The 12,279-nt window shown below is 34.5% G+C and overlaps 2 long non-coding RNA genes across 2 annotated transcripts; one reads left to right on the forward strand and one right to left on the reverse strand.

Moving 5' to 3' along the window:
- The first annotated feature begins 2,074 nt into the window (after window positions 1-2,074).
- Window positions 2,075-5,736, forward strand: LOC127865625 (uncharacterized). Its single transcript, XR_008042706.1, has 4 exons — window positions 2,075-2,263; window positions 2,656-2,742; window positions 3,861-4,034; window positions 4,815-5,736. It is a non-coding gene; the product is annotated as an uncharacterized LOC127865625 (long non-coding RNA).
- A 2,149-nt stretch (window positions 5,737-7,885) lies between these two features.
- Window positions 7,886-11,721, reverse strand: LOC127865624 (uncharacterized). The gene is made up of 4 exons (XR_008042705.1): window positions 11,101-11,721; window positions 10,863-10,940; window positions 9,916-9,998; window positions 7,886-9,276 (listed from the first exon to the last, which is right to left on the reverse strand). It is a non-coding gene; the product is annotated as an uncharacterized LOC127865624 (long non-coding RNA).
- Between the last annotated feature and the right edge of the window lie 558 nt (window positions 11,722-12,279).

A 12,279-nucleotide genomic window follows, 5' to 3' on the forward strand; every position in this document is an offset into this window, starting at 1 on the left:
TCTACGTTCCCCCCATTCACATCAGTCCAATCACCTATTCCAGATTTAGATTTGTCTGTTCTTTCACATAGCCCTATAATTTCTTGGCATTTGTCTTAAAACTACTAACTATTCCTTTTTCATGTGTTTCTTGGAGTAATGCATTGCCTTTGATACCTTATTTTTTAACTTGCAACATTCTTCATAAGCACGGTAGCTACGACTTAATGTAAATCTTTTCCATGCATGATACTTCTTTACTAATCGTACACAATAATGATCAATCCACTTTTGCTTCTGTCTAACACCCCCACACCTGTTTCTTCCATGGAATATAATTGTCAATGATATGGTTTATGTTTTTAAGAAAATATTTCCACGATTCATTCACAGTCAAATTTCGCATCTCCTCCGAATTAACATTGTCCAAGTACTCTCTACAAAAATTGTAGTCACCTTTGTAAAAGTTTTTCCTCTGTTTTGTTGCTGTCTTATTATCAATATAATTTCAAACAATAGACTTATGAGGTAACTTGCACCCAATTTGTCCCCATAACTAACATTTTCAAACAACCCTTCATCATTTGAAAGTATCAAGTCTAACAGACTGGGAATTCGTCCTATTCTACACCTAGTATTATCCTGCACATGTTGAAACACATGAAATTGTCGCGTAGCTTTTCAATTAATTTAGAACTTATATGGTTTTCATTATGACACGTAGTCCACGAGCTTCAGTCTATACCTGGAAAATTAAAATCTCCGATAACTACCAAGTTTCTGTGTGATTTGATAGTCATTGTCAAATATTGATAGCAATCTCTCATTATGGTCACTGTTTGGGCTTTTATATATACTCCCAATTAAAGTGTATCCTTCTTATTTAGCCGTATTTCACACCAAGATGACACTTTCATAGGGAGATTATTCAGGTTTAAACATTGGTATACTGGTATACAGTCATAAATTATAACACCTCTTCTATTTTCTGCAACATTACCAACTAAACTATTATATCACTGAATCTTATATTCATTTTCATGTATATATAAAGAGTTTTTATTTTTCGAGAAAACTTCTGTTTACGATTATATCAGGGTCTTGTATCGAAATGACAAAATTGAGCTCATTCACATTGTCCAGTAAACTATCAACATTTGTATAATACACTGACAGTTTATTTTCTTTTGATTAAGTCTGCCTTCCTGTTACAAAAGACTTTTCCATCGTAAAACTGTCAGCTTTATTTGAACTTTTTAGACTGTTTAAACATTCAGAACTAAAAGAACTATTTAAAGAACTATTTATAGAACTTTTAACATATGTACACTCGGAGTTTCATCTGCACTGACCCAGAAATGGCTCGGTCCCTACTGAGGAGCCGCCCAATACCTCAAAACCATTTCTTACTGTTATGTTCGAGTGTGCCCCCCCCCCCCCCCTGGGATCTCCTCTCCAGGTCCCCCGGCCCCCACGTCCTCGACCTCTCGCTGGTGTATATGAAAGTCAACAAGACCTTCGTACTAGGTAAAAAAAGAAATGCACATATTGTACGTCGAAGTACATTTTTTCTACATTACTTCGACGTACACAATTGAACTTCAACGTACAGTTTTAACTGAGTGTTCGCCAATTAGAAGACGCCTTACATCTCTTGCTTTTAGAGATATTTGACATTGAACATTATTATCTTTATTATTTCCCAGCAAACATTTCATATCGGGTCGACATCGGTATTTTTATCGGCCCGAGATCGGATGTGCAACACGACTCGATGTCGGCCCGATATCGGCGATAACGCGTAATTGAGCTAGCATGGTGCCGACATACTTTTAACTATACCCCAGTCCCTGTCTAGCCTCAATTATTTGTAATTGTTGTTGATATTGTTAAGGGCCTACTGTTAAACCAGTTCCTTAAATAAATGAAAGAACACTTTCTTCAAACAAAGTTTTATTTTAACATTCTATTCAACCAATCTTGAATAATTTAAGTATTTGTTAATAATACTATTGACTTAAAGGGACTGTCCAATGGATTATTTTCCTGAATTTAGAAGGCTACTATTTTGATATTAATTAATAACATTCGTTAATTTGAACCATATCCAACTCAACCTTTTGCTAAAAACTACAAAACTAAAGAGCAACAGCCAAATTGTATTACGACTTTTGCGTCTACCTTGGGAAATCCCTTTCTATTTGTATTTCGCGCTTCGTGTCACGTGATTCAGACACAAACAAACAAAATGGCGGAGGCTTCGAAATCTACAATGAGCGAACCAGTAAGAAAATATGGTTTTTTGATTTAATAAAGTATAATATATTAAGATTCCGATCTTATTTTATTTAATTCAACAAGATGAGTTTATCTGCCGTTGAATTTTAGCGGATTGTTGGTCTTTACCTTGCAATTCGACGCTAAATGTCGCTGGTTTACAAATTAGACGATAGTAGACGACTCCAATGCATGAAAATGAGAATCAATTTAACTTATTTTGATTTTATGATTTTCTCGTTTTGACTTTTGAATTTTGTGTTGTTTATTTTGCAATGTACGTTTTTCATTAACTTTAAAATTTTGCTAATAGAAGCCAGTGGATTCTTCCACAGTAAATTCGTGCCCAGATCCCAAAGCACAAATAAGTCAGTGTATTATTTAGTTTTTTTTATTTAGGCCAAAACAGAGGGAGAGATGAGAAGAAGTAAATGCGTGAGACAGCCATCTAAGAGAATGTTGTTGTATTCTCAGGACACAGATTCAGTAAGTTTATTTTAATGCTCTTGTGTGTATACTAAAACACGGTTGACTCGCTGTACTTGAGGAATATTCACTTGCGTCTAGAAATCATCTTCATATATCAGATAAATAATTTAAAGGACAATCAAATTTAACTTTACTTTATTGGACAATTGCCTTTTTAGGACGAAAATCCTTCAAAATTAACTGCCGTAGAAACAAACCCTACACCACTGTCAGCGATTGTTGTTTATTTTTCGCCTGGTAGATTCGCGGTTAATGGGTTAAACAACACCAATATTGAATTTAACATGAATAATTAAAGCTCTGACATAACATTCAAAGTAACAATCAACAACGTATATAACAATTTAAATATATGGAATTTAAGACATGAAATAAAATAAAATGCACAGTAATTTTATAAGCACTGTCGTATTTTTTCGTTACAACAATTAACTGAAGTATAAAAATTCAAATATTGTTAAAGTCTGAGTTTTACAACATTTATTTACCAAAAATCGGTTCCAACATGTAGCGAGAGATGTTTTCTGTCAGATTTTACAAGTAGGTCACGCAGGTATGTTTATAAACAAAGTCCGGAGGGCGCTAATGAAATACCGCGAGTCAACCCGACACGCGAGTTAACCGGGTTTGAGTATACACATTTTAATTATGTGCCAGTTATTCGATAAATTCTCCCACCTGGTCAACCGGAGGGGTATAGTGAATTATGTAGATCTATTTTTGACGAGCCGAACTAAGAAGAAATAATAATATCACCCTTGTCCGCTCTGTGTTGATAAATCATTAAATGCAGGTTTGACTATAACCCATTATGATTTACAAGTTAGAACTATTATTGTAAAGGCCTGAGAGTTGAACAGTGACCTTGGCTAAGAAAGAATAGTAGGACTTTTTGCTTTTCTTCACAATATTTAGGTCCGAAATCTGTGGATGTAGGCTGTGGTTGCAAATAACATGTAGTAAATCAAGAAATGCACTATAACTCATGTGATTAGGTCATGACATTGACATCATGATTTTGTCATTTTATGGTTACTCTTTTTGCTATTATTTATTAGATTTTCTGCATTACCTGGTTTTTATCAAATGCATGATGTTTTATTTGTTAAACTCAGGATTCAAGTCTACAGAAGAGTTAAGGAAAACGTCCTGCCAGAAAGATCCAGAAAGTTGATACATTAGCAGCAATAACTAAGTGGTGCTCTTGTCACAGATGCCCACAATACCATAGAGTGGAAGATCGAATTTGCTGTGGGATGGTCCCAGAATTATGCTCAAGTCACAGAACTGTGAGTAAGATTCATGTATTATGAGTTTCTGTAACTGAATATCTTAAGTTTTGCAGCGTCATATTGTGTTATAACAAGGACTAAGAAATGGGTCAATAATGTTCTACCATGCAAACCTATTAAATATCCCATCTTAAACATTAATCCTGCTATAAAGGCAATTTTGTCATGTGGGAAAATCATTTACTGAATCATTATTGGCTTATTAAAATGAATTTCAGCTAATGCCAACAAAGATGCTAAGTTCTAAGACATTGTGTAGTTGTTTGTCATCTTGCTATTTTATTGAATGCAATTTATGTTTTTACATGAGTAAAGAAAGGATAACTCTTTTTTTTGCTTAAAAATTGTAAAGTTTGCATACCATTTCAATATTTTGTACTCCATTGATCCATTGCATTGATACCATCAACACCTTTCCACCCCTTTATATGAGTCGCGTCCTTAGAAAATTGGGCATAATGCATGTGCGTAAAGTGTCGTCCAAGCTTAGCCTGTGCAGTCTGTACAGGCTAATCAGGGACGACACTTTCCGCCTTAATGGGATTTTTGCTAAAAAGAGACATTTTAACGAAAAATGTCATAAAAGCGGGAGGTGTTGCCCCTGATGAGCCTGTGTGGACTGCACAGGCTAATCTGGGACGACACTTTACGCACATGCATTATGTCCAGTTTTCTCAGAACAAGGCTTATATAATCTAGTGTGCTGTCTCACTGACTGCTGATTGGAGTTACATTTGCAAGAAGTTTATAGTAAAATCTGTTACAATTTCTTTGTAGGAGATGACTCTATCGGTGCTGGATAGGATGACCCTCTACAGTCAGCAGCAGTATCAACAAGATGTGTTTTCCTTTTATGCAGAGACACTAGAAGATGTCAATAAATCTTTCAGACATGCTGCATACAGACAATTTACCATCTTAATGCATGAGAATAACTGTCCCAGCATGTTGTGTTAAATTAATAAGGGAGAAGTTTCCTAGTCCTTAAGGCCAGTATACAGGCTTCGTACCAGGTGAAGGCCCAGTGTTCTAATAATTTTGCATATTTATGCCCCCCTTCGAAGAAGAGGGGGTATATAGTTTTGCACATGTCGGTCCGTCCACCAGATGGTTTCGGGATGATAACTTAAGAACGCTTAGGCCTAGGATCATGAAACTTCATAGGTACATTGATCATGACTGGCAAATAACCCCTATTGATTTTCAGGTCACTAGGTCAAAGGTCAGTGACTCGAAACAGTAAAGCGGTTTCCGGATGATAACTCAAGAATGCTTACGCCTAGGATCTTGAAACTTCATAGGTACATTGATCACGACTGGCAGATGACCCCTTTAGTTTTTCCGGTCACAAGGTCAAGGTCACAGTGACTCAAAACAATAAAATGGTTTCCAGCTGATAACTCAAGAATGCTTACGCCTTTTGATCATGAAACTTCATAGCTAAATTGATAATGACTGGCAGATGACCCCTTTTGATTTTCAGGTCACTAGGTCAAGGTCATAGTGACTCGAAATAGTAAAATGGTTTCCTGATGATAACTCAAGAATAATTAGGCCTAGGATCAGGAAACTTCATAGGTACATTGATCATGACTGACAGATGACCCCTATTAATTTTCAGGTCACTATGTCAAAGGTCAAGGTCACAGTGACAAAAAACGTATTCACACAATGGCTGCCACTACAACTGACAGCCCACATGGGGAACATGCATGTTTTACAAACAGCCCTTCTTGCTATTCTTTTTCATTGATCAGACATAGAACTTTTCTTAGTTTTGATTATTTTTTGTTCTGGCTCCTTTTTGAAACATTTATATTTATGCAAATCATTTGAGTTATGCTTAATCATTTGGATTTTTCAGTTCTATGCATTTTGTTTTGAAAAATCAATTTGTGTGAAATGTGCTTGTTTATTATTAAAACTTGCACAGCAGTTTTGACATTTGTATGCTTACTTTGGTGTCATTTGAATGAAATGCCACGAGTACTCTGGATTGTAAGATGAAAGAAATAAAAGAAGCAATGACATATTTCTTAAGAATACTATGTAAATAAACTAATTGAAAATCAAAATTCATTTCTTGTATACTTATTTTATTTTCTTGTTTGAACTTAATAGTTTGATTTTTACACTTTTTAGCTCACCTGAACACAATGTGCTCATGGTAAGCTTTTGTGATCGCCTTTTGTCCGTCGTGCGGCGTCTACATTTGCCTTGTTAACACTCTACAGCCGTACAGGCCACATTTATTGCCCAATCTAAATGAAATTTGTCAAAAGATTGGTCTCAAGGATATTTTGGATGAGTTCAAAAATGGTAACGTTTGCTTGAAAAGACCGTTCATAAAAACAGTCAATAGTGTATTACCTGTTTTTATTTTAATTTTTTATATCTTTTGCTTTTATTCAATTTTAAGTTTGCATTTTGATTTTTTTATTATGCCCCCGTTCGAAGAAGAGGAGGTATGTTGTTCGCTCATGTCGGTCCGTCCGTCCACCGAATAGTTTCCGGATGATAACTCAAGAAAGCTTACGCCTAGGATCATGAAACTTCATAAGTTCATTGATCACGACTCGCAGATGACCCCTATTGATTTTCAGGTGACTAGGTCAAAGGTCAAGGTCACAGTGACAAAAAACGTATTCACACAATGGCTGCCACTACAACTGACAGCCCATATGGGGGGCATGCATGTTTTACAAACAGCCCTTGTTTATTTTTATTTTGAGTCATTTTGTTTCACACTTGATATTTGTTAGATTAGGTTTCTTAAAATACATTTCAAACATGACATATGCTAATGCATGAAAAAACATTTCGAAATCAATAAAAAAGCAACAAGTTGCTGTTGAAATTTAAAACAAGGGACAAAATTGTCACAAAACCAGGTTTTCATTGTGAAAAAAAAATCTGATAAAGGGAGAAAACTCAAACTGAACTTTTGAAATGAACAAACCAAATTACCCCCCTTTGTAAGTTTGTTTTTTAAAAAAATCTATTTTTAGTCGTGGCGACCTTGACATTGGAGATATTGATGTGATTCTTTCGTGCGACACACCGTCCCATGATGGTGAACAAATGTGCCAAATGATTTTAAAATCTCACAATGAATGACATAATTATGGCCAAGACAAGCTCATTTATGGCCATTTTTTACCTTTGAACTCAAAGTGTGACCTTGACCTTGGAGATATCGACGTAATTATTTCGCGCGACACACCGTCCAATGATGGTGAACAAATGTGCCAAATGATTTTAAAATCTGAAAATGAACGACATAGTTATGGCCCGGACAAGCTTGTTCCGCCCGCCAGCCAGCCCGCCCGCATTCGCCAATCTAATAACCAGTTTTTTCCTCGGAAAACCTGGTTAAAAATAGTATCTTATTATTGTTCAACCATGTTTTGTATATTGTGTGCTTTCTTTATGTAGTAACCTGTGCAGACCGTCTACATTTTAGCTCAGCCGATTTTTTCCTTTCTATTAAATTGATATACAATTGAGGTATTTTATTCAGTGTGATATGAACTTGATCCATGAAAGTTTGATTTTTTTTTTTTACAAATTTTGTATTATATTCATCTGGTGTCAGAAAATGGATCGAACTCAATACATGCACATAGAAATGTGACAGGAGTTGAGAACTCATTGAAGTTGGTTCGAGTGTATGATGCTGGCATTTAATTATTTAGGTGATTTGCATTTCAAATGAGTATGGCCATTAAAAAGTATTAAATGTTGATGTGTAAATAGAACACTGAGGCATATCTGGATACACTATCACATTCATAGTATCGATAATTAAAGAGGAAACTACTCTCGAGGTCAATTATAAGAGGCTTAGAGACATTGACTACAATGGTTTATTAAATACAGGTAATAAAGAAGACAATGAAAAACACATATCGATAATCAAACAAAAAACTAAACATTTTGTAAGAAAAATTGTGTTCTTTACATGTGTAACAAGAAACCGGTGTAGACTGGTGATGCTCCCCAAAATATTTTTTTTGTCACAATATTGTACTATATATTCAGATAAAAGGAAACGTCTTAAGGGGCATAACTTTGGACAAAATTATACAATGGATGGATTAAAGCTTCATTGAATTCCGGTCAGTAGTTGGGGAGAAATAGCCCGGACAAGAATTGCACTATATGTACAGTTTATAGAAAATTTCAAAGGGCCATTACTCTGTGAAAAATCATCCGACCAGAACCGGCTGATTATATGCACATCTCCTGTTGGAAGTGAAGCTTCCCATCAGGTTTCATTGCATTACTGTAATAAGTTGCTGAGAAATAGCTCGGACAAGCATTGCACTATATGTACAATGGAAAATTTCAAAGGGCCATAACTCTGTGAAAATTCATCCGACGAGAACCGGCTGATAATATGCACATCTCTTGGTAGTGAAGCTTCCCATAAAGTTTCATAGAATTCCAGTCATTAGTTGCGGAGAAAAAGCCCGGACAAGAATTGCACTATATGTTCAATGAAAAATTTCAAAGGGCCATAACTCTGTGAAAAATCATCTGAAGAGAACCGGCTGATAATATGCACATCTCCTCTTGGTAGTGAAGCTTCCCATAAAGTTTCATTGAATTCCGGTCATTACTTTCTGAGAAATAGCCTGGACAAAAATTGTGCACAGACGGACACACGGACGGACAGACGAAGCGGCAACTATATGCTACCCCCAAAATAAATTTTGTGGGAGCATAAAAATGTATTGATAAAAATCGCACAAAATATAACATAAAAAAAATATTTTATGCTAAATTCAATATTAAAACTTCCTAAAAAATGTAATTGCATTGTACAACCAAGAGCAATCATTATTTATAACATAATGTAAGATTGTACATTTTCAAAACACTTCTAAAATCATATTAACACTAAAGATGTGAAACTTAATAGTTATCTAACAAAGATAACTTCTGCGTCAACTTCAAATGAATATCAAACACGTCTTGGGCAACAATTCATTTTTTCGCTTTTCTCAATCTAGAGACATGCTGATCTCTAAGTATTGATGTAGGTGGAGGGGTGACGGGGGCTATAGTTGACCTAATTCTTTTGGAGTCTTCAGGCAGCTGTTCACATTTGCCACTTATTCTTTTCTTGCCTATGGTGAATTCATTTATAACTTCAGTGATCAAACCGGTTATGTATGTTTTTTTCACAGGCCTTGTGCTCCAATTACAAGCCGCTTTTGAGTACACTTTTTTTCTCCTGAAAGATTGTTTTATAACTGACACGATGTTTGAAAAAATGAAATGACAATTGCTAAAACAAAACAAAAGAATAAAGATCTATAGACAATATATATGCCATAATATAAATTTACTGATTCAGTGCATACTATGCTGCAGTAGTTCTTTTATGACAGGACCATTGTTTGCAAAATGTATACTTATTATTCATATCACATGAATGTGTCAAATTTGAGCTTAAATACATCATGTTTGTAAATTCAATTTAATTGTTAATAATAAAAACTTTCAATAAGTAAACATAAATCTGTAAATTGATCCTTACAATTCAAAATTTAATAAAATCAGGAAATGTGTTTGTCAGAAACACTATCTCCCCTACTGCGCCACATTGATTTATATTATCATTTGGTAGGTTCAGATGAACTCTTTAAAGCTTATTACTTCTCTTGAATTTGTTTTTTTTACCTTGACCTTGAAGGATTATCTTGACCTTTCACCACTCAAAATGTGCAGCTCCATGAGATACACATGCATGCCAAATATGAAGTTACTATCTTCAATATTGCAAAAGTTATGGCAAAATGTTAAAGTTTGAAGCAAACAAACACACTAACAAACAAACCAACATACAGTGCGAAAACAATAATATAAATACCTCTCATTGCCTTCTTTGTCCAACAAAACAGGACGATTCAAGTGTTTTGAATAATCTATTGCTGCTAACTGACACCTGCATAGCTGAAAAAAATTAATTTTAGAAATGAAACTCAGAAAATATCATGCAACTCATCATGTGAAAATCTGCCTTTAGGACTTTGATGATGTTACACTAGATATAAACTAATTCAACACCAATGACTTGACATATTCATAATCAGAATTCATTTCTTGATTAACTACTAGTTGTTTAAACATCCTGTGAACAAAAATACAAAAATCCTGTTCATAAATAATTTTACTATCACATGATGAAACAAGAGCACCTTGTTACGGTAGTTGCAATAATCCAACTCCCAGCTATTGACCCTCCGGGTCTATGAGCTGTACGTATGTACTCATAAAAGCTCAGAGCATTCAAGAAGAACTACGCGTTACGAGTGCCACACTAGGCCTCGAAAGCTTGTCATAATTTTTTTATTAGAGGTCACAGGGACATTGACCTTTGACCTAGTGACCGAAAAATGGGTGTGGCGTCTAGAACTCATCAAGGTGAATCCACATTTGAAGTTTCACAGTTGTAGGTGGAATCACTTTGATTGTAGAGCAAAATGTAAAAGTTTTAGCACGACGCCGGCGGACAACACGACAATGAGCAGCTGGCTGACGACACAACAAAGACGCGCTGGCTATGACAATACCTCGGGTTTTCTCCGAAAACAGCCGTGCTAAAAATATATTCATATTTTAGTCATTCAGGCAGTTTATTACGAGACTTGTCACAAAGGGTACATCATTTTTACACTATTAAAATGTAAATTCTAAAAAAGAAAGAGCATAAATTCCTTAAAAAAATCCTTTGTTCAATGAATGAGCATGTGTTCATAAAATAAAAAACAAACACTTTAACAAGTGTATTTTTTAAACATTTAACTTTTTATTTACCTGAAACTGAAAGCATTTCGCTTTGGTTTGGAGCGTATCAAAAGATGATTGTTGAAGCTCTCTAGTTCAGAAGTAGTTCTGAAATTTAAAAGCATTGTACATTTCAAAAACAAATCTTTTATACTTATAAGGGTTTGTGTGTGTGTAAGTCAACTCGTGTTCATTATATAGCAAAATAATTACGGGTATTTATAGAAAAGTAGCTATGAAACACAAACTGAAAATGAAGAAGACTTACGCATCGATCAATTTTTCCATCATTTTCTCGTCCTTTTCAATCCCAGTAGCTTCTTTAACTCTTCTCCATCGATCACACTGAATACCAATGTATATCATCCTTTCACTTTTATTACGCCTGTACCTTGCATCTCTTGTTTTTTTTAGTCTTAGCGCTAGCACTTGTTTTTGTCCGAACCATCTTGAATTCTTTTCGACCGCATATTCGTATTTGTGAAAAGTGATTTTCCAATAAAAATATTGATTTAAATATGAAGTATATTTTATTGGTTTATCAAAAATATTCAATGAAAATCAATTATTTGCTCAACAAGCTAAATCTCTTTCTTTAGAAATAATGTAATTTATATGCCAAAAATAAATGACAGTACCATGTACCACGTGACTTGTCAGCTGATTTTCAGCTACATTTATTTTTAGGTCAAAAACGTCGAGCGGCGTTTTTGAAATATAATATGGAATTCCCATCCGCTTGGGCTTATGTGTTGGTTTGTGTTATACTTCCTTTAGTCTGCTTTGAGTTTTTATATCCTTAAATCAAAAGCGATAATCGTTTTTAATATCTAAAACAATAATTTTATATTTTGTTCAGACCATAATCCATTGGACAGTCCCTTTAACTGAAAATGTAAATCAATATACTTATGTATTTCTCATTCCAACATTTTTATTCTAATGGTGTAAAACATATTTATATACCAAAACTAACACAAAATGTAAAACAAATTATGTAAACAGTTTATATAATTCTACTGGTACAGCAACTAAAAAAATAACATGGTTATTCAACGTAGGCTCATATTATTAGGATATTCATTCTATGTTCAAACAGGGTTCCACGAATTAACGATACTGTGCAATTAAAAGTGATATTATGGGCATTTTGCACTGTTGAATTGAGCTGAAAAGAATTAACAGGTCAACAAAGTTAGTAAAATGTGGTTACTGATCAATTATCTGCAAGTCATCTTGCTACCAGTTGTTTATAAAAATATATTTTATATTCGATATTCTTTCGTGACCCACCCGTTCCTGTAAGCCGAAATGATCCCTAAAACAAAAATTATGTCTTTGTGTCGTATGAACGAATCTGCACTAAAACTAAATTTAGGTTCAAATCGTACATTCATGATCAGTTGTCAAACGAAAGTACGGTTGATATTCAAATGCATTATTTTTC

The sequence above is a fragment of the Dreissena polymorpha genome, chromosome 2, assembly GCF_020536995.1.
Source record: "Dreissena polymorpha isolate Duluth1 chromosome 2, UMN_Dpol_1.0, whole genome shotgun sequence".
Classification (NCBI taxonomy): Eukaryota; Metazoa; Mollusca; class Bivalvia; order Myida; family Dreissenidae; genus Dreissena; species Dreissena polymorpha.